At 36.4% G+C, this 23,632-nt stretch overlaps 1 long non-coding RNA gene across 1 annotated transcript; it reads left to right on the top strand.

Annotated features, from left to right (window-relative positions):
- The first annotated feature begins 30 nt into the window (after positions 1–30).
- On the top strand, positions 31–4,515 carry LOC107078801 (uncharacterized). The gene is made up of 3 exons (XR_001479772.2): positions 31–1,031; positions 3,641–3,723; positions 4,106–4,515. It is a non-coding gene; the product is annotated as an uncharacterized lncRNA (long non-coding RNA).
- The last annotated feature ends 19,117 nt before the right edge of the window (positions 4,516–23,632 follow it).

Below are 23,632 nucleotides of genomic sequence, written 5' to 3'. Positions count from 1 at the left end.
GGAAAATGGTCGTACACGCTGAACTGTCAATGTGCAACTCGACATTTTTTCAAGATATATTATTTTGAAACGTCCTGCTCCTCGTTCGGCGAAGGCTGTATAGATTCATAACTGGATTCCCCCATACATTGTGAATGTCAGTGTTCTTAGGTTGTTTTCCTGTTTCAGCGACTTTCAAACCTTGCGTTTATTTTTTAAGATTTATTAAAGCTGATGGCTGGCTGAACGTTTTATTAATGAAAGAAAACCTTTCTTTCTCTCTCTCTCTTTATAGTGTAAATACTAAAAGCATGTATCACTGTTATGTTTTTACAGTCACTTGTTCTGTATTTATGTCGCATGGCGCTAAGTATGAGTTAGACAAATATACACATCCATAGCTTAACGCCACCAAGAGGAAACGACTATTCAGGCAGTAGCCCTTAAATCTAACATTAGATGTTAAAGTACGTCTCTTGCTGTATTCAATCCAGTATCCAGTGATATTTTAAACACTCGCTCATCCTACCAAATGGCAGTTAATACATTCAAACCACCGGAAATTTCAAAATGCAGAATTTCGGGCTTTAGTAAGGCTGTCACCGCAGGAGTATATGGCTATGCCCAGCTGTTTATCCTTCCTGGACAGCTGGCATCTGAGCTATATAACAGTGGCTCACACGGGAAACCTCCGGAGGTTATTTGTCCCTCTCTCCTTCATTATATTAAGACACTTTGCCGCAACCACTTTATATCCTAGAGCTAACGCCAGCATGACCAGCAGTATTTATATTAATCCTTGAAAAAGTTGTAGCTACAGCCAGGCCAGTCTCCTCTTCCAGTGCGTTCTAGATATCGATATCTACTCCATCTGTAGAAAAAATATATTGTAATATATTGTAAAAAAAATAATCGATCAACATCAAATAAAAGCAGGAATTCACAAATGTTCTGCGTGGTGATCTAAACCGATTCTTAAGTGCCCGTTGGGTTCACCAGCAGATGGCGGCTTACGAGCACAGCACACAGCACAACTACTTACAAGCAAACAGGTGAGAAACTACATCAAAATCAAAACTATTTTTCATTCTTTATAATGTGTCCTTTCCTATGATAAACAGTACAGAATTGTAAACTGGTGTTGGAATTTTTAAATGCAAGTAAACATTTGTCCTTCAACCTTTTTTTTAACAAAAGTGCATTGTGAGCCTTAAATAGCAGTATAAATGCTTAACATATTTTCTGTAGATTTAAACAACCTTTTACATTTTATTTGTTTTTATTCAATCTGCTTTTAATGGTTTTGTTCAATAGACTATAAACAGACATCTGTTCTGGGTTAAATGCAATAGTCATTGATAGTGTGTGGATTGTGGTGGTTAGTGTGGTAGTTTGTCCGGCTCTCTTGCTGCTCTTGGGTTCTAGGTTTGATTCCAAGATTGGGTAAAATATATGGAAACTGAAGCCCATTTTGTCCTTGTTTGCCTTTTCTGGGAGCTCCAGTTTTCTCCCACCTCCACAGATATGCTGGCTTGATTTGACAGGCTAATCTTAATTGTTCCTTTCTCTATGGCCCTGCAGTGGATTGAAGCCCTATCTGGGGTGAAAGCGATTATACAATTCATATGATTTGAATCATGTGGTGTGAGATGTACATGGATTCCTAAATGGTGTTAAATGGTATTTAAAACAATGATGTACTTTGCAAATAACATTAAAACCTCTGTACTGTAATATAGCCTAATGGCTTCAGTTTACTATCTCATGCAGTATCATCACACAAATATTCAGTGACAAGGCCACTGTTATCTTCTGTATATATGTCCCTATTTAAATAGATAGACATGTTTACTTCATGAAGTTAAACACTTCACCAATTGCAGACAGGCAGATGAATACAGTGTGCCAGTTTGCAGCACTAATTAGTGACAGAAGGAAATGTAATCTTGAGGTTACGCTGGCTGCCCACACACAAAAAGTCTTGCAGTTCCTACATGTTTGTAGTAATCCTTTGTTTTATCTCTGTCTGGCTTCTCACATTTGGGAATCCTGAAGGGGTTCTGCAGGACTTGCCATGCAAGAATCTGTATGGATGTTAAAATCAAAGTTATTCTGAAACCCTGCAAATCTAGCATTATTTTGTTCAGTGGGTGCAAAGAAGACAAACTGAATTCTGAGAGTTAACCATTCAGACATACGGTAAGTGACATCTTAAAAGTGCCATTAATTAAATTTAACCAGATACAGTTGGGATGTCTTGATCTTTCTTCCTTCATTGCCTTTTCCCCATATTAATTTAGCTGGTTGAACATGCACTAAGACTCAATGCATCTATATTCTCAGGCCAGTCAATTAGTCCTTCAGCGTTCCTGGGAGCTCTCTACCTCAGCCCAGCCGCTTGAATCCTACCTCCAGCCCTGTTACATACCGCTGCCTCCCCCCCTCCCCATAGCTCAGTCAACAACAGCCTGTTCCCAAAGTTTACCGTAATCATTCAGTGTAGGATGAAGATTGTAGAGTCAGGTGGGTTTGCCCTAAAGCCAGCACCACAAACAGGGAAGAACAGGGCCTGTACAGGAAGTTAGGGTGGAAAAGCTGTAGAGTTGCCTGTGCAACTGAAGTCAGTACAAAGTCCAAGCAGTACATAACTACATGGACGTAAGTAAAAAAAGAATGAAGAGCCAGGTAGCATATATTGAGAAAGAATGAAGAGCCAGGTAACATATATTGAGAAAGGAAATCCAGGATGGAGAAGGGACAAGGGACCACATTAAAATAACTACTATAATGCTAATGCCCTTGTTTCTCCAAATAAGATGAGAGAAAGGAAAATTACCATATGGAATTTATTATTGTGGAAAGTAGGAAAGTGAGAATGCCATGCCTTGTGGGATTTTAGAAATCTTTTCCTTAAACACCAAATTGTAATTAAGTATGTAATTATGGGGATACAATCTACAGTGTCTCAGGGCAACATCATAATAAATTAAATCATGAAGTCTGCATGGAGAGACCAGACAATCTTCAAGTGGATGTCAAAATACTGTAGTATCAGGGTTAGACAGTGATTACAGATGGAATTGGAATTTAAAGCTTGGCAGAGGTAGGTTCACCACAAATCTTTCACACTGCAGAATGAAGAATTTAAAATGCAGTTACTTCCTTTTCCGTATGGATATATATGATATTTTAGCGTGCAAACTAGCTCATTGCTCTAATGGGGGAGAAAGGGAAATCTTATAACTTAAAAAAGTCAAGCCAAGAAACACATTCCTTTGTATTATGCAAATGCAAGCCTGAAGTGTTAAAACGTTATTGAAAGTTGATAGCAGGTAAAGAAGAATAAATCCCAGTTCCAAGAGAATTGAAATGTTTGACCTGCAGCACATTTGGAGGTACACCAGGTTTCTCCATTGCAAAATTTAACAGCAGCAGCAGACTTCGAACAGTTGTTTTTATACCCAAATCATCTACAATAATTAGCAAATGAGGCAGGAACTGGGTGACATTGTCTACACATAATAATTTATTGTAATGGTTGCATGCCCAATCATATGCAACAATATGGCTCTGGGCTTTGAAGTGGTGTCTTTCAAAGTACCAAGAATGCCAAGATCTTTATGAGATGGACTCACATTTCTTATTCTTCCTGCTCCTTCAGCATGACTATGAAAAGGCAGAAAAATGTGTCAAAGCAGGACGAGGAGTGACCTCTCCAAAGGACCAGTGAACACTATGTATTCAGTAAGTCTCAATTGGACTTAAGAGTAGGGAAGAACAAACTATTTAAAATTCATAATTCAAATACCTTTATGGGCATGACCAATTAATTTTCCAAAGCAATATGAATCAGACTAAATTTAGAAAAATAACATGCTATTATTTGAGAGACTCAATCTCCCCCCTTCTCTGTAGTATTAATTGCTATTCTGATTCCGTGGCTGTCTCATTCCTGAGTATTTTTTGGAATGTTGCAGAAAGAGCAGCTCTGTTTCTGTTTCTCCCTGTCGACAAAGAGAGCACAGCCTTCCAGGGTAGCCAGGTCGGCCTGTGTCACCAGTGTCTCAGGTCTGCTTCTCCTTGTCGTTCACGCGGGTCTAATGCTCTGTGTGTATTACCTTTTTAGGAAGACCAGCCATTTTGCAGACCTATATGGAGGAGCAGAACAGGCTCTACACAACTAATTCGTTTTTCTGACCAAAATGTGACATTCTCAATTAGGGAACTCCAATTACATTGGTGTGAAAGCAGTGTTAATGAAAAAATTGACCGAATGGATAATAATAATATTAATATGATTCAATTGTGGATTGTCATGAACAACTGATGCTAGAAACAAGTATACAGTAAATATATAAAAGTGACATTGTCTATTGTACTCTTTTGTGTACACAAGTCCAGATAAAGCATTTCTGTTTAGGCTATTTGGTATGTTTATAATGCTGAAATGATGTAAACTACAACATAAAATTAAATGCAAGCTTTGTAATTTAAAACACCTTGCACTGTACCTCTAAAGCAAACTATATTAAACGATGTACAGTCATTCCATTCTCTAATTTGTGACATTAAACAAAAAATGTTTTAATTTTTGATCAAATATTCAGTAATGTTTTCTCAAGAAACTGCAGTCACTTACAGGAAAATGTGTGTACAAAATTATTTACAATTTAATTTGAAGGTAAAAATATTCTTCTTAATCTCGATGGTTTCATCTTGCTGTTATAATTTGTTTAGACTTTTTTCTAATTTTTTACGTTTATTGAAATACCTGGCGTGAAAAGGTCGGTGTGAGGTTATAGTTCAGGTGGGTAGCTGCGTCAGCATGCGTAGGCTGCAAAGGAACAAGTAATAGGTTTATTCCATGCTGAAAAAAAGAAGAAAGAGAACACAACGTTTCGGCCGCGGAGCCTTCTTCAGGCTGAAGAAGGCTCCGCGGCCGAAACGTTGTGTTCTCTTTCTTCTTTTTTTCAGCATGGAATAAACCTACTACTTGTTCCTTTGCGGTATGAGGTTATTACAAGAGGCCACTAGATGGTGCCCAAATACATGCTAGATTTCTGGCGAGATTTTAAACTGCATTTTTATTTTTCGTTCATTGTCTTTCCTGCGGAAGCCATGCTTTTTTGTGTACGTAAAAAGTGGACAAATACGGTGACTTAGATTTAAAATTGTTAATGTCTACTTTATGTTTCTTAAATATAAATGTACTTAATAAAATATAAAACGAACTTGTTTTTGCATAAAACTGCTAACAAACCAACTCGGAACAAAATTGCTAGCTTTCTTCTAATTAGCTTGATTTTAATGAATAAGAGAAGCATCAAACTATGATTAAAGTGTCTTTATGACCTTTTCTTGATGTCATCATTTTGCAAATAACCTTTTGTATAGTACTTGAATTCCTTACCCAAGAGATATCAAAGAAGATTCAAACTTTGAAAAAGAAAAATGTGAAAGGTTCGTTCCTGCCATCTGTACAACGCTCAACAGAATGCTAGGCATAGGTAACAGGTGTCTAGTCACCAGATTGTGTGTTCAATGGACACTTCACTGTAACAGGTGTTGCAAATATCTCAACAGACTTTTACCAAGTATAGCATAAGATGTTTAATTAGTCCATTTGGGGATTGTTTCCATAAAAAAGTTTTATGCGTGATTTATACACAAAAAGAAAGTAAAAATATGGAGACATCAAGTGGAGAGAGTAAAATAAAAACACAATGTACAGTATCTGCATTTAAAATGGTACAGAATTGACTATCTTTTACACGAACAACATTATTCTTTGAACATTAAAGGGACAAACTTAATATTTAAAATCACTAAAATGAGTGCAGTCTTTCTGCTGTTGTAAATAAACGTATGCACCTGCTAAAGATGCATTCTCAATTCTCAATAGAATATATTACTAAGACAAACCCTGGGTGGGGTAATTTCTAAAGATACTTAAACTTGAACACTTCTTTAAAATTAAGGAAATAATTAAAATAGAACACAATTGTATGTACTTAAAAATAAATTATAAATATATAAATCACATCATATTTTCCCTATTAAATCTTTCTTGCACAATGCATTATAGACTGCACATATCAATATTATTTCAGGGTTTGAGTACATGTGAAATGATAAAAACAAAATTCATGTCTGCAGCATCAATTTGAATTTTGATCAAGATTCTGTTTTGGTATATTGTAGTACTTTATTTGTGATACATAAATTGCAATGTGTCATAGTGCACAGTGAAGAGAACAGTATTATATGTCAAAAGTCCTTTATAGAACCATATATCTATGACTAACATTTCCTTCTTTTACAATCTGGGTACCGTCAGGGTCTCAGGATACAATGAAGTGTTACATGAAGATTAGGGCCTTCTCTTATTGCATTCTAGAGAGCCAAAGGAAGAAGCAGAATCTTGTTTGTCACTGCTCTGAACCTGAAATGCGCTCTTTTATGAACATTGGGGTTTTGAAAGAGAAAATAAAAGCATGTTTGACCATTAATATCAAATATGTCTTGCCCTATATAAAGAAGAAATGAATTGTTGGAGTTCTGAGAATGAGTAATGCTCAACCCCTTCAAATTTCATGGGCGAATACCGACCCCTGAGTTACCCGCATTTCAAAGCGAAATCTCAAAATGCCTGTCAAATGCCAAACGCCTGGAATGACTTCCAATTGAATTGATCTTAAAAAATAATTAAGCAATCAACACATGATGAAATGGCTAATTATGAAATACTCAGATAACAAGGGAAAATTATGGATATTCTACAACTGATGCATTTAAAGATGAGGTTTAACTGGAGGTTTGTTATTTTAGGGGCTAAATGGATGCACCTTCAACAGCAAAATCCTTTCTTTGACAGATGGCACCCAGCAATACCCATCTGGTGGTTTGCAGACTACCGAGAAAGATTTATTTTGTGCAACCTGCAATTTATCTTTGGACCACCCTAGAAAGCTGCAGTAATCCAACATTTAACATCACAGGAATACAAAAGAAAAAAAAAAGCTTTCCTCAAAACAAGTTTACTCTATATCTAACAAAAAGATACCAAATACCGAAATTGTATGCCATATGAATTCATAGGCGATGCTTCAGTTGCTTGCAATAAAAAATCAAAAACACAAATCTGATATTTGTTCCATAACAACTAATGAGCACACATATTTAATTTATTGGATATGGACTAGCCAGTTTGATTTTTTTTTAATTCAATTTTTAATTCTTGATTGAAGCATTCTTCCATTCCACAGCTAATAGCAAAATGTTAATTGCTGATGAGTGAGGCATTGTAATTTCAGGTTGAATGTTATGATGTCACCCTGATTCTTATCTTCAGACTGATATTGTTTATGTTATGTATATTAATATATGTTGATATTCTAATAAGCCTTACAATAGAATTCTTTTATGTTTTTCACCAGATTCAGAGCGTTTGACTTACAACACAAGGCAAACAACTTCTGGGTGAAATAAGCGTACCTGCTGAGATAAATATAGGGATAATGCAGTGTGTTTACACTGTATAATAGATGGCAAATTAACACTTATAGATAGTGCACGTCTATGAAGTTTTTTAAAGACTGTCTAGCAATTACAGTAATGCATTGTGGTTTATGAAGTCTTTCCATTCTCCTGTCTCCTTTGCAGAGTGCCCAATCAGTGTAGGTGGATTAGTCATTGGAAAAATCATTATCTGTAGACTTAAAAGAAGGCTGAGGCATCACTTTTCTCTTACTAGTGTTAGGCAATGAATATAGCTGTTTGGAGTTCACCCAGATGGTGAAAACATTTGCTTAATATTTGCCTGGCAACTGGAATGAAATGCAAAGATTTTTTTCCCCTATTTTAGCCTGAGATGCTATCTACCTCATGAACTTTAGGAGGATTTCTGAAGACACATCTACACCATCTGCTCCAGGGGCACATACATTTGTTCCAGCCATCTTGTTATCAAGAAAAGAAGACTTAACCACCTTATCTGCCAGAGCTTGGTCATATTCTTCATTCGGAATCAGGATTGTTTTTTAGCACATGGTAACTTTTTCATGTTCTGCTAAGTCTGAATAACACCATCCTATGAAACTTCGTTTTATAATGGTGATTTAGAAAATGTCCACGAAACTGAAATAACTAAAAGAAACAGGAGTGTCTACCTTTAATTTAAAAAGTCTAAAAGTCTTGGTTAAGAGTATTGCTGTATGCAGTGAATCCTGCAGAATAGAGAAGTGTAACGCTACTGCACATATACAGTACATATTACAAAGCATTTATCTACTAGAGATAATCAGATATGTGAGATCAAGTGAGAAAAAGGCTGTAAATGGTAAAGTCATAAATACATTCAGAATTCTGAGCTGGCCTTTCACCAAAGATAAGCTTAATTGAACATGCTGCAGTATTTGGATCTGGCTATCCACTGAAGCCTGATTGAACACAAGCAGGCCGTAGTTGATTGATCCCTGCAAGTGTATAAATCCCATAAAATGCACTTCCCACAAGATACTGAGAAAGATCCTGTGTCAGGAAGGCGTAACAGTCTTGAAGCCCAGGCCTAATCCCCACAGTGTGGAAGCACATTGCTATGCTTCCAAGGACAAAGAATGGCATCAGAGTAGCAAGACACCTAATATTTTGACAGCACTGTGTGGATTTAGAATACAAATGACTTTGAAAAACTGGGTATCTATTTACATATAACTTCTACACAGATATCATGACTATTTCAGTTAACAGCCTGCATAAATAAGGAGATGGAGATTTAATGTTTACTGCTTTGCCTTTGTGTGAACTTTTATTTTTGTAAATACATACACATATACTGTACTATAGTCATATTTCCCAACCCCTGGTCATGTGGACTGACTAAAGTCACAGGAGCAATGGTAAGCAGTCCCAGCCATGTCCTGATAGACAGAGTCAAAGAGGCACAGTTCCAATACGCAAATTCAATATTTTTTCTTCCATTGTTTTTAGTTTAAGCAGCCCTCAGATGAGGAAACACTTAGGGAGATGGTCTCCAGTACATTAACTATTGAGAGTCACTGTACTACAGCATTTTAAATTGTGGTTTCCTTGATGTGCACTAGGTGGCACCGATTAGCAAATTATGAACAAAGCATTACACAACCGTGCTCTACACTAGAGGTACATTTTTTATTTTGCTTGAAGGGAACTGCTTTAACCATTTGTGTAATTTATGAGTTTTAAAAAGTACATAGAAAGACATGCAGTGTCTACCTTTTAGTTTTTCAGCAGTCATAATCATTTTACCACGATTTTCTTCAGAGCTGTGTATATCATAGAGAGACTTTTCTTCTGTGTGTTATCTATCCTGCACTCACTATATATTTACTTGTCATATAATACATAGATTTGTTTATATTTGTATTTGATTTAATTGTATAATAAGTGTCCTTCTATTAATCTCTCTGTGTACATAGATTATAGATTGAAATTGATATATTAGTATACGTTATATATTCACATGAAAACATACATATATATGTTATATATTTACATGGATAAATGTAACTATAAATGGGATGTTTTATTTTTCATATTTTTGTTGATTTTAGTATCTTTTATACCAGCTCCAGTAATGCTGTTCCAAATGAGCTTTTTGTTCAACATTCAACACTAAACAGAAACAATACTACAAAAAAATCAAAATGCTACTTAATAAATTACAAAATAGAATATAGTACATGTTTTTTTTCAATATTTGAGAATTAAATTAGGGAGGATGAAATGGCAAATACATCACTGACCATCTGGAAACTCAGAAATCTATTAGGAAATGCATTCTTTGCATTCCTGAGTGGCACAAAGCTTGCTTTTGAGAGAATAATGCTTGTTGAGAAATCAGAACAGGAATGTTCCAATCACTTAAGACAACAGACTAGAGATCTTTAAAGCAAGGAGAGTACCATGTTTTAAAACACAAAACCATGTTTTTAACTCCTTTATTTCACAGTCCTAATCTGTGACACTACAAAGTATGACACAGATGGCAGTAAGGAATGTAATTGCTCAGTAAACATCTGTTTTTGCTATAGATTCTGGAACTTATTAAACACTTTACATGTATCTGTTTAAATGTTGTTTAAATAATGAAAATGGCGGGAGTTCACTGAGGTGTAACTAAAAGCTTTATGCTCCTGCTTCTTTAGACTCCTGTTGTACATGGGTGTAAATATCTGCAATACAAAACTACTGGATGTAGATGATTAGTATTAGCTGACACAATGTTAATACTAAACCTAGCTACATTTGTATGATTTGTTATCAACACCAACATCTTATTGAAATTACAAAATGAATGCACTCTAATGATCATTTTCTCTTTCTGTATATGTACAGTATTTTCACAGGTATTCCTTTCTTATTTCAGCATTTGTCTTATTTTTAAATAGAGCAATTGTATATTTTTAACTTGTTATAATTGTTTGCTTATTACACTTCCCAAAGGATCTCAGACCACTTTTAAGATATAGAAGGGTACCCATTTCATCCACTACTGAAGTACCTACAGTATGTAGGTGATGTGTTATGAGTATTATTAGCCAGCAGCTATATCACCATGCAACTCACAACTGGTACCCCATTGAAGCTAAGGTGCCAGCCTGGACAGTATCTAGATGGGAGACCTCCTACGAAATTTACAGCTCTACCATCACCACTCACAGCAACAACAACCCAGCTGTCCTTAAGAAGTCCCCAGTCACAGTACTGAACAGGTCCAGTTTCACTTAACGTCTGAGTTTTAATGAGCTGCTATCAATTTCCCCATTTGAGACTATTTTGAAATAAAAATATTTTTTTTTTTAGGGTAATAGCTAATCTGTTGTACCTGCACTGTTAAAGACAATAGGGCGAGATACCTTACAGCAAGACACCATAACAATTTTAGGTAAAAAAGACTCATGTCAGTGTATTGTTGAGCCATGTCAAAATACATACAGTTTACACTCAAGCAATGACAGCAATTCCTTAATAATTATTCCAGGGCAGTTCTGTATTAAATCCCCAGTCATTTCATTACATAAACCTCTAACAATTAAGTAATGAGAATCAGCTGTGCCAAAAAGTCAGCAATGAAAAAGGCTGAAATGTTCACTAAGTGGGAACTCCTCTTCCAAATATTTCTTAGAATATTTCTGCTTCTTAGCAACACGAAGAATTATCTTGTATTTTATGCTATGCATTTTCTGCCTTTGTCGCACAGGCTTCTCTCTATCATCCTTGTCAGCAGTCATTTGGATAAAAAAAACTGCTTGTTACATTTAGTGTAGTTCTGAAACTGTTTCCTGGTAAATAGTAAGCTTGTGACCACTTGTGACCATGCTCAACATGCTACAGTACCTTAAGGTGTATGGACCCTTCAAATGAATAGTTGTACAAACAGTGGATGATGCTTCCACAGGGTTCTGTGGATTAGATCTATCTGCTTTGTACTGGATTTAACATCAAACAATAGATTAGTAAATAAAGTAAAACATTCCTTGTACGGTATCATAAAGTTCTTAGATCTGTCTGTCACGCCTAGTAAGCCAGTCATCTTGTGAAAGTAATCCACAGTGTGGAAGTTCATGATGTAACAATCAAACATGCGTAGAAAACGTATATCATCTCAGACGTACCCAGCTTTCTTAAAAATTATGCTAAGTATCTTTAAGGTTTAAGGTTTATTGAAACCAAGTGGACATTTCTGTATAATTAAAAATTCAACAGCCTGGAAAATCAGAATGAAATAAGTGTGTGTCATATAACATGGTTTTGGGTATCATTATTTGTTGCCAGGACATGAAAACTGTAATCGTGGAAAATCAAAAACCACATTGTCATTGGAAAAACACGAATGTCCAAAGAGGAACGGAACCAGATTTGCATTTGCCCAGTACCAATCACTTAAAACAAAAGCACAGTGTCCAGAAAACATAAAATAAATCAAAGCACAGACCTACAGTATTTTTTACGTCAGGCAAATTAAAACAAATGCTCTAAAGCTGCATTTCTAACAAACAAAACTCAGGCTTAAAGGACCTTGGCTGAATCATGGAGGCACGGTGCTTTTGTTCACTCACACAGCACTACAAACCTTCTAGATTATATTTACTGAAGTCAACATCCACTGTGCTGTCTGTCACAATCACTACTCCTCCTCTTAAGGAGGCTCCAGTTCTTCCTCGTTTACCTTATTCCCCGCACCTGTCCCTTGTTCCAGCCTCCTTCCTGTCCCCCTTTAAAATCTCTTGTTTTGGATGGATCACCCGGCCATGGACTTGTTCAGTTTTGGATTCTCCTTTGGATTTCTTCAGGATTGTTTGTCTCGGCCACACCTCCCCGGATCACCAGCACTTTATGGACACGCCCCCCCTGTCTTTATTCCCGTCTCCTGCATGACTTTTCCCCCCGTGTTTTCTCACTATTCCGGATTGGGTCGTCCGCATAGGGTCCGAAAAGAACTGCTAAGTGACACTGTCTGCAGAAAAGGAAAGCCGGATGCAGGTCTCCCTAGGTTAGCAGTTAGACAAACTTGTGTACAAATATGTAAGTAAGAAACAATTAATAATTCATTGATTCTTTTCTTCATGAATGCAGTAGGGAAATGCAGGGACTCCAAGAGCAAAATTTTTCTAACAAAGACATCTTATTGAGGCAATAATTTTTAGTGTAATCAATCCTTTTATTAGCATATCAATACAATTTTGCAGGCTTCCTAGCAATACTGGTGTTATTTTTGTATATTAGTTAGATGAAGAGGATTTGTTTGTCATGACCTACTTAGTTTGACCTTCTTCCTGTCCTATTATTTTTTGTACTCATTTCCAGTGTTTAGCAGCTTTGTTCCATTTTATCTTTGTGTCACATCAAAGCATTGATATATTTTCACAACCACTATGTTTATCAGTCATTGAAATTTCACCATACGTTTCTCTTTCCAGACAGCTGTCGTGAATAAAAAAACTAAAGAAGGAAGCTCTGTGGGTGACAGCCTGATTTCAAAAACAATATTTGTTATTATAATTGTTGAAATGTAATGCATATAAACTTTGGACCTTGTCATAGTGCCATTTTTTCAGTGTGGAAATCTATGTCTATTGTTAGATTTTCACCATTCATTTTAGTTCTTAACGTTAAAATAAGGACAATGGACAGTACTCATTCCCTAAAAGCCATCCATCCATTCTCTAACTGCGTCTTCAGGATCGCAGGGGTGACATAGCCTATCCTGGCAACAAGCGCAAGGCAGGGTACACCCTGGACAGGATGCCAGTATATCAGAGCAGACGGACATTCACAAGAAATGACAACGCCCAAAATTCAAGCGTAACAAACTATTGTGGAGCGAATGTTTGGCTTAACCCACTTGGCTGAGGGCCGACCTCCTGGCCATAGGACGAGGAGGCCAGGACCCCCGCGCATGGTAACCAAGGGGTAGCTGCAGAGGTGGAGTTGGGGTTGAGGTGGGATGCAAAAGTCGCACGCAAGGAAGAGAGATATCGCATTTGGTATTTATAATGTTCAGTGGAGGAAGGACGAAGGGAGTGATTGCTAATCACTGATGGCTGGGAATGATCGAGCATGGTTGTTGTCATCCCTCCTGAACTTTAGTTAAATAAACTCCATCTAACAGCCACTCCAGGGCCAATTTTCCCACAAGCCACTTAACCTAGGAGTATATTTTTGGAATGCAGAAGGACACTGGAGCTCCCAGAGGAACATGCAAACATGGGGAGAACATACAAACTTCAAGCAGATAGGACCCCAGGTGTAGAATTGAATCCAGGGACCCAGCACTGCAAGGCAACGATGCTGAGCACTGAGGCTCAATGCAGCTCAAGCCATGTTAATCTTTTCTATTTAAAATCCTTTTAAAATATAACATTAAAAAATGTCAAAATGTCATCCTATTTCTTTTGTTTAGTATTTACCCAATATTAATATTTCTACCAAAAGACTTTTTACAGGATTTTTTAGGATTTTGTTTTATAAACTAAAACAATCCATTTCATTAGTTAAGGGGGAGTTATAATAATAATAAACTTTATTTTAAATAGTGCCATTAAAGGTGGCTTCTCAAAGCGCTTTATAGAATGACAACAGCAACAACAACAATTCAAAATACACAATAAGCAATAAAAACTACACAAGATAAACCTGATGAAAATATGCAGAGGAGACAGTAGATGGTGGCAATGTTCTGGTGCCTGGGGGGCGTGGCACAGGCGAACAAGTCCAAAACAATCCTGAAGGGGAAACCAGGAAGCAGTCCAAAGTCCATTGCCGGGAGATCCATCCAAACAGACACAGGAACGGCGATGAGGAATCAGGAACACTGAAGTAAAATCATAACGGAGCCGGGTGCTCTGAGCCCCGGACTCAGATGGTCAGTACGCCAGGGAATAAGACCTGCCCTCAGGCTACCTGCGAGCCCAGCGGATACGCAAGCCTCGTCACGTCCATTTTCCAATACTGAGCCCTGAAGCCCGGAGACGCCAAATTTAAGTAGTGACAGGAAAATGGGAGACAGGTGCAGGTAATAATGAAACTAAAAAGGTCAGAGCACCCTCTAGAGGAGGGATGACAACCATGACAGTAGGAGCAGAGGGGTAAAGAATGGAACCAGTTATGTAAAGGCCCTTCTAAAGAAGAAGGTTTTGAGTCTGGATTTGAAGGAATTTAGAGAAGGTGAGTCTCTGATATTCTTGGTGAGAGAGTTCCAGAGCTTAGGGGCATAACAGGAGAAGGCCCTGTCACCCATATAGTGTAGATGGGTTTGGGGGACAGTTTGGAGACCAGAATTAGAGGAGCAAAAGTTGCAAGATGGGGAGTAGGGTGATAATAGATCAGACAGGCACTGAGGTGCCAAGCCATGCAGAACCTTAAACTGTAGGAGAGCATGAGGATTTTGAAGTCGACACAAAACTTGACAGGAAGCAAGTGCAAGAACTCCAGGATGGGAGTAATGTGATCACTCGCACTAGACCTGGTCAGGATTCTGGCTGCTGAATTTTGGACATGCTGGAGTTTGTTCAATGTGGATTTAGATACACCAGCGAGTAGGGCATTACAGTAGTCAATTCTGGAGAAGACAAATGTGTTGATCAGCTTTTCAGCCACAGTTAGTGAAAACATAGGTGTAGTGTAGTGATGTTTCTGAGGTGAAAGAAAGATGTTTTTAACAATATGCTGCACAAGTGGGTTGAATGTTAAGCCTGAATCAAATATCACCCCAAGGTTTTTTAATTTATGTTATGAGAGATGAGTACAAAACATTAAAAATGCCCTCAGTTATTAGTTATATATATATAAATTGATGGAAAGAGATCTACTGTACATAAACTCACTGAAACAAAACTAATTGATGTCCCACTGAAAGTCAGAAAGAAAAATCTTAATGTTGAGCCTCCTTCAGGTCTAAGGAAGAAAGGCCACAACCAAAAGGTTGTTTTTCTTTTTTGGGGGGCTTTTCAGTGTGGAATTGACCTCTGCCTGCTCATTTGCAGCCCACGTGCTGACACAGCTCCCACTCAAACCTCTATAATAAGTCACCTTTGATAAGAGGTTAGTATCCCTTGCTCTCTACAGAAATGAAGCACAGTACAGCGAAGACAGTCTGCAGACTAGAAGATGAAAAAATCTCTGGTGCAGTACAGAAGTCCAGAACATGACTAATTCACCCTTTAAAACACTGAAACTCTTGATAAATGTTATTTAATTAAAATAAAAAAAGATTCTTTGCAGAATTTTCATTTCCAAGACCGCTCATTATTTCTGGGTCTATGTTGTTGTGATTTATATTTACATGGTAAGAAAACTGTTTATGTTTCTGGCAGAAGGTCAAAAATGAAGCCTGAATTTTTCATCTTGATTAACTTTTCAGAAAAAAATCTGACTTGTGTTCTCTCAGTTTATTAGAAAACTATATTATCTTACACTAGCGATGCATGTTGTGACATTCTAAATTTTGTTTAATGCCCTTGTGCCTGCCTGAACTGAAGACAGACAAGTAAAAAGTGGAATCATTTTAAGAACTGCATGTTTTTTTCACACTTGTCTAAACCATTGTTACACCATTCAATGGGAAAGTAAACAATAGCTCACTACCGGTTTAATACAGTAGGTGTTTTTGTTTTTATTAGCAAGAAGGCTTTTCTTTTCTTTTCCAGTCTCTGTTGTTTAAAATCTTGGAGATTTTTCACAACACGATTAATGTCTTCAAAAGCTTTAACACCTTGGTTCTTTATGTTTCCAGACATTTAGGGGGAAAAAAGGGCAATGAAATTACATGTATGCTAACAAATACAGAAATAACAAGATAACAAAAGATATCACATACAGTACATATCACTGTGATTATTTAAAAGCCGATGTTTGCATACAGAGTTAATGGGAAAGGCTCTTTAACAAGCTTTTTTATGTTTAAAATTGATATAAGGCAAATCAATAAATAATATAAAGTTACCTAACTAAACATCAAACAATTTTACTCAACTAACTTTATATTACTTATTGATTATTGTTTTAAATGGAAGGATGCTCAGATGAATTTTCCTGCACAACAGGCTCTTGAACAAGTCACACCAGGATAAAGCTTTGTCTTCCTACCATACCAAGCACAAACAATTTCCATACAGGTCTTTCTGTCCTAATGGCTGATTAACCTTGAAGACTCCAGGCACTTTCTGAGGCTCTTGGCACTGGTCCAATGAGGATCTTATTATTTTTTAAAATAAAATATACACATTACCCGCACATGCATGAAATCTCTTATATGTATCTTCTCATTTTAACAGTTTTGATTTCCACACCTGCAATGCTTTGGAAACACACAAAGCATTAAAATACTGTTAAGCAAACAGATAATTACTTTCACCATCTTCTTATTTTCTTGAGAGGCACATTACAATCATTTTTCAAAAATCTGAAAAAATCAAGGACTTGCTTGTGAGTGATTTACTTAGGGGTATCATTAAATCTAATCACCATGCATCAGATTGCACAAAAAATAAATTTGAAAAATACACACCTCTTAAATTTGCAGTTTTAGGAGATAATGGAAACAACATTAAAATTGCATTACTCCTAGCAGATGTATTTTAAATCTGGGATTCTTTATTTTACAAAATACACATCACACACACATCATACTGTACTGTATGAGAGCTGTACCTCAGATACAGTATTCTGATGATGACTCAATGTACAATTTATGGATTTTAATGCACCCCAAAATAACACAAAATATAGAAAGTATCAATATTTATATTGAAATATTATTATTTAATATTAAATTTAATATTAATATTTATATATACTTTTCCAACTGAATAATCTCAAATATTTAATGATGGCTTTCTTTCATCTTGCTGTAATGAAGAACAGTAATTACACCGTGGTCAACTAAGATTGCTGTTACGGGGAATTCCGAGTTCAAATGGATTAATATTATGATCACAGTGTGGTGAATACAGAAGGACTTTTCAAATTTATGATTGAAGTACTTTCCAGTGACAAGAAAAAATCTTTTGGTACACAATGCTTCAGAAGACACGTACCTAGTATCATGTGAATCTATGTAGGCTAATGGTTTTACATTCTGTCATTCAGAACAGAACAACACAATGCATTTCTTTGATAATCAAAATTAAACTTTCGTTCTTGCATTCCTCTGCTGATAAATGGTAATAATAGTAGCAAAAATAATAGAAATACCCATGAAGGGAGTAATTGAAATGCTTAAGTCACAGCAGATTTTATGTGCACCACCTAATCTGCCAGCACAGCATAACCCAGAGGTACCATTTTCTCTTCTGCAGTTTTGGAAAGAAACAGCTGCGTACTCCATTAATTTACACCTCATCTCCTAGGTTGCTGGTAAATGCCAAACTGACAATGGAAGCAGCAGGCGCTTTTTATAAACAGCGTTTGAGATGGGCAGGGGCTTTCGCAGAGGGCTGAGTGCTGATTAACAGTGGAAGGACCACATCTCTCTCAGGCACATGAAGATAAAAAGGCAGTCTTGAGCTTCATCACACTAATCTCAAGGCCTCCTTCAAAGCTGTAACCCCAATAATCAGCTGGAGAAACGCTTTCTTTTCGTAATGGTATTATTCTTGAGAAACTAGGAAATATGCATACATTTGCATAAAGTACACTACATTTATGCAAATGCAAAAACAGGTTTCCTGCTTTAACAGACTTTTAAAAAGCTACTGGAAATGCATTCTGAAATGAAATATAAAGCTTTGTGTTTTCAAATATGTCTTTGGCGGTATTTTGGCTTTTGTCACAAAATAGTAATAATAGAGTTATCCGCTGTTTTGATATGCATTCATATTTGTATTATTATCTGTTGCAGTGTGTTGCTCTAAAATGAGCAATTGAATGGAGTACAGGAAATTCTAACTTTAGTGCTACTGAGTACTGAAAATGTTAAATTAGTTTTTTGTTTACAAAAGAATAATGTACACACAGGAAAAAGGTACCATTGTAAATTGCATTTTTTTGCACGTGCAAGGTAATGTTAATAGACAATGGTTTGAGTGGATCGTGTCCCATATGAGGTGTATTTTCTCCATTGTGTTGTTCTATCATGCTCTACTGAGTGCACAGTGTACGCATGGGAGAGTATCAGGGATTGTGTCTGCTTGAACTCTGTATTTTATGGAGCTCACGTGCCATAGGTTTATCTTATTTCTTTTTGGTATTACATGATTCCAAAAAAATCTGTTCACTGAAAAGAAGAAAAATGAAAACGATTTACTATGAAACAGGTATTATGAAGAATTTCAGCAAAGCACACAAAAGATAGAATTTTGTTTACGGTGGACTACAGACAAAGCCGAGCTAAATTAAATCAATGAACTGTGCTTTGGGAGGACTTATTTTTTGCTTTAAATTCAGACTCTTTCACTTTATAAGCATTTCAGTTTAAAGTATTTTAAATGGTTTAAAATAAAATCTGTAATAAAATCAAGAATCGATAAAGATCAGTAATGGATTTCTATATATAGTGAAGAAATGAAAAATAAGCTACTGCTAGAGTGACACAAAAATGCATTCAGTCTGAAATACACCCATTCATACATTTTTTAACTGCTTTATCCAATACAGGATTAAAGGTGAGACAGAGGCTATCCTGGTAAGCAATGAGGGCTAGGCAGGATACACCCTGGGACACCAGTCATTATAGCACACACAGAGACACAAACACGCACACACTCACACCAGGGACAGTTTTCCCAGCAGCCAAGTAACCTACCAGTATATCTTTGGCCTGTGGGAGGAAACCTGAGTATCTGGCAAACATGGGGAAAACATGCAAACTCCAGATCTGGAATTACACCCGGGGTCCCAGCACTGCAAGGGAGCAGTTCTAAGCACTGCGTCACCATTCCACCCCACATGGAATTCCAGCACAGGAAAACCCTAAAGTAATGATGCAGCAGTTGAACGATGCTGATGAAACCTACGAACTGTTTATTGCTCAGGCAAACGGTTTGCTTCTGAGAATGAAACATCGCTATTGGGAACACTTCCTGTAGAAATTGATTTCTTATTCACTTAATTCAAGGACTGTTTACTACTTAGAAATTTGGCACAAAGGCAAAATAATTAAATTTATTTTCATGATTGATATGTTGTTTAGTGTTACTATATTCCTTAACATTTAGAACTGAAAAAAGGACCAAATTGTTACAGATATTGTAACATCAGATATTGTAACTGTAGATATAGTCATTTTATAACTAACAATGGCCAATTTACTAAAAAAATAATGTGACAGGTGGTAACATAATTTTTTGTCTATTTTGTTGACAGTGTTTGCTTCAGTTTTATAAAAAACAAAATGGCAAGCTAGAGTTGTCTTCATGTCCAAGTATTTATAATCCATCTATACACAAATAAAGCAAACTGTTTAAGGTACATCTCTGATACAATATTTGGTAAGGTGGGGAAAGATTAGTCTTCGAATGAAAGCCTAAATAAAATTTTTAAAAGAATTTAAAAAATGTAAAACATATCACAGTACTCTATCCTTTGCTTAATGGTTCTATGGGAACTTGACATAACAATTTCTAAATGCAGCTGGGTATTAAGAACTGATTTCCATGTCTGGTTTAGGAAATAAACCTCTATAGCTTCCACTGACTCATGGCTGAAGGTAAACTAATTCAAAACACATATTTCATTGTAATCCTTTTAAGGACCTCCAGCCTTCTCTCCATGGAAATTGACCTGTCAAGGAATCTGTCACAATGCTTCTGTCCTCAGTTGCTGTCAAGCTCTGAATAGAGGCAGAGATCAGTGACTATAGTGCTTTCCAGACCTCTAACAAAAACGCTCCTTTTCCCCTCAGATCCTCCACTCACAGTCTCAATAGACCACCACAAGCTGCTGAACCCAAACTAAAAGCAGGCCTTTTTATACAAGCCTTTGCATTGCTGGAAATGAATGAGCCAAATTGACTCTTGGTGACAGTTTTTTTCCACTTGTATTTCTGAAAATCATTCACTTTACCATATGTTTCCCCTCTTACCAATCAAAAGGCCACAAACTCACAGTAAAGCAACACAAGGGGGGGTGAAAATATTAACCCTTTCTTGTAATTTCACTTACAACCATATCCTTATAGAAGCACTACAGGAGCTGATGCTTTTGTAGAGTTTTCAGACGCACTTCCTATTAAAATGTCATTTAGGAGCGCATTGAACATATCGCAAAGAAGCTTTCAGCTTTCATTGGTTGTTGTACTCAGGTGAAATGCCTTTAAGGGTTGCAGATAACATTATTAATTAAAACTAATGAACCTTTTACATCCATTAGTAAGTATTAAATTATCATCAAAATATATATATTTTTTTTAGATATAAAATATTTGAAAACTACAATGGTGAATTGCTGATTGGATGTATTCATTAACTCATCATTCCCTTAAGAAACAAAAACGAACATCTAGGCCTGGTACTGTGGAATAATAAATTGCTTTCTCATGCCCTGAGCTACAAGGACACCTGGGGTCAGCAAGATCACAGACTTCAGACTTCAAAAGTCCTCTAACTCTTCAGAGTTTCACCCCAAGCCTTGATTAAGCGAGGAAGACCTTTTAATTAACTTGTCTCTTCTAACGCTTCTCTCCCAAGTAATTTAAGGAAAACCGGTATTGCTTTACAATTAGCGCTGTGGTTTTCACCAACGTTTTCAGAAATTAGAGAGAAAGAAGCAAAAACTTTTTTTCTGAAGGTTTTGAAAGTGGGAGATTTTTTCACATCACTGTGATGTCTTATTCTGAAATCAAAGATGCCAGGTGTGACGCATTACTTCAGAACAGTTTTCTATAAAAAGAAATGAAACTGAAAACCTTTTGAGTGGCAGATATTTTTCTGTCCTTGAAATACAACACTAGGACCTGAACATGATTTGTGATGATTTTTCTTTCGAAAAAAAAAAATGCCCTCGAATTCTGTTACATGTGATTATTTTTTTTAAAAAATGCCTTGTCAGATCCAATCCTCAATGTCAGTTCACTGAATTTTGGAACTTCAAGAGAATTCTCAAGTCATTCAATGCTACAGTATGTATGCCAGAAACTTTGTAGGACATAGAACTATTTGAATACAGCTCTAGAACATAGAGAGCTTTGGAAAGCTCAGAAATGTTAAAAACATTGTTCCTTCTGCAGCAACAGGGGGCATTCTAAATGACTTTATTCCAGCAGCCACACACTTGATAGAAATATGTGGATATTTAGTATTTACATAATTGGTAAACCATCCATCCGTTTTCTACCTGCTTCTTCCAGTTCAGGGTCATGGGGGAGCTGGAGCCTATCGCAGCAAGCAATGGGTGCAAGGAGGGATATCTGAAATGTACGCCTGTCAATGCAGGGCAGAACCAAAGACATGCACATTCACACCAGGGCCAATTTTCCCAGAAGCCAGTTAACTTACCAGCATGTTTTTGGACTGTGGAAGGAAACTGGAGCACCCAGAGGAACACAAGGTCAGGAATTGAATGGTGGGCTCCACTACACCTTTTTGTCTTGAAAAACCTCAGGCAAACATGAAAAGGAACTCCCAGAAATCAAAGCTGGAAAAAATGTAATAGACACATTAACAAGTAATCATTTTACATTTCACAGAAATCGCGCCAAATGTTTTAATGTGGAACAGTCATTAAATTCATTACACTACGGACTAAGAAAAAACAGTTTTTGAAGTTAACTGTTGACTGTAAATTAATGACACACTAAATGTTTTAAATATATCATACTTTTATAACACTGTAATAAATGTGAATGTGTTGTCTTTTCCTTCTAGAAATGAAAACATTGAAGTAAGTGGCTTTGGGAAAGCAAGTAATTCCCAGATGTTACATCATTTTCATATACTATATTTTTGTAGATTTTCCCTAAAGCAATGCTATTGCATTCAAAGATTTTTTACTTATGGTTCACATAGAGTTTTGGGATAAATTCAAAAACCACTGTTACAGCTGGATTCCTGTGGTTTGTTTCACAATTAATGTAATTTTAACCAAAAAACAGGTCTCAATATATGTATTCAGAAAATAAGTGCTTGGAAATGTTTTAAATATTTATATCATTATGCTAATAACTAATATATTTAATTATTAAGTATTGTAATGTTTAAAGGATAACAATATGTATATTTCAAAATACAGAGATGCTGTAACCTGAATTTATAAAATCAATATACAGGAATAACCTGGTAGGATGCCAGGACTTCAGTAAAAGTGTCAAATGTTTGAATTAACAAAAAGACCTTTTATTTTATTTCTCCCTTAAAGTTTTAAGTCCTTAATATGACCCATTGCATTTTGTATCAAAACAATGACAAAGCCCCTACTGGAAATTCAATACTTATAGCTTTATTTTGGGAACAATCCCAGTTTTTTTTTTAAATGTCTCACTCCTCAGAAATGTATGATGATTGCCAACATAGGGCTACATTGCAACTTAGCCAAAGAGACAATCCATACAGTATCTTTGGACAAAAAGCCTTATATGCAAACTCCACAAATTTTTAAAGAACAGACGACAACAAATATAACATGCTTCTAGCTCAGTGCTATAGTACTACAGCTCCAGCATATTACACCCAGATCAAAAAGACCTAACAGAAGATCCAAGATCTGATTAGCCGAATGCCAGATCCAGTTAAGAACATCATGTTCTCACTCAAGTGCAGGACTGCTGCTTTTGATCTCAGATTCTCACAGAACTGGTTATTGGCAGCCTGCTCTCCACAGTTTTGTGATTTGTAACTATGCAGCACAAATACGGCCATCTGTTTGCCTCTTTACACTCAGCCTGCTACACTGCTCAAAGTGGTCCCTTCCTAATATAACATGGTAATTCTATCATTCAAGTTCTTCTCAGAACATTTTGCCATTAAATTCCCATCAAGGCCATAATTAAACACGTAATGTGACTACAGACACTCTGACAGAAAATAAAATATGACATTTTTATTAATGATACATGCACTATAGTAAACCATTTTCACCCAGAACAGACTGGATTTAATATTAATGATATCTTGATCCAGTGTCTCTTGAATAAACAAACCTCAATCTAATTTTAATGTTAAGATTCGTGACTTGCCAACTT

This window comes from Lepisosteus oculatus, chromosome 12, assembly GCF_040954835.1.
Source record: "Lepisosteus oculatus isolate fLepOcu1 chromosome 12, fLepOcu1.hap2, whole genome shotgun sequence".
NCBI lineage: Eukaryota > Metazoa > Chordata > Actinopteri > Semionotiformes > Lepisosteidae > Lepisosteus > Lepisosteus oculatus.
This window is presented reverse-complemented; position numbering and strand designations above follow the sequence as displayed.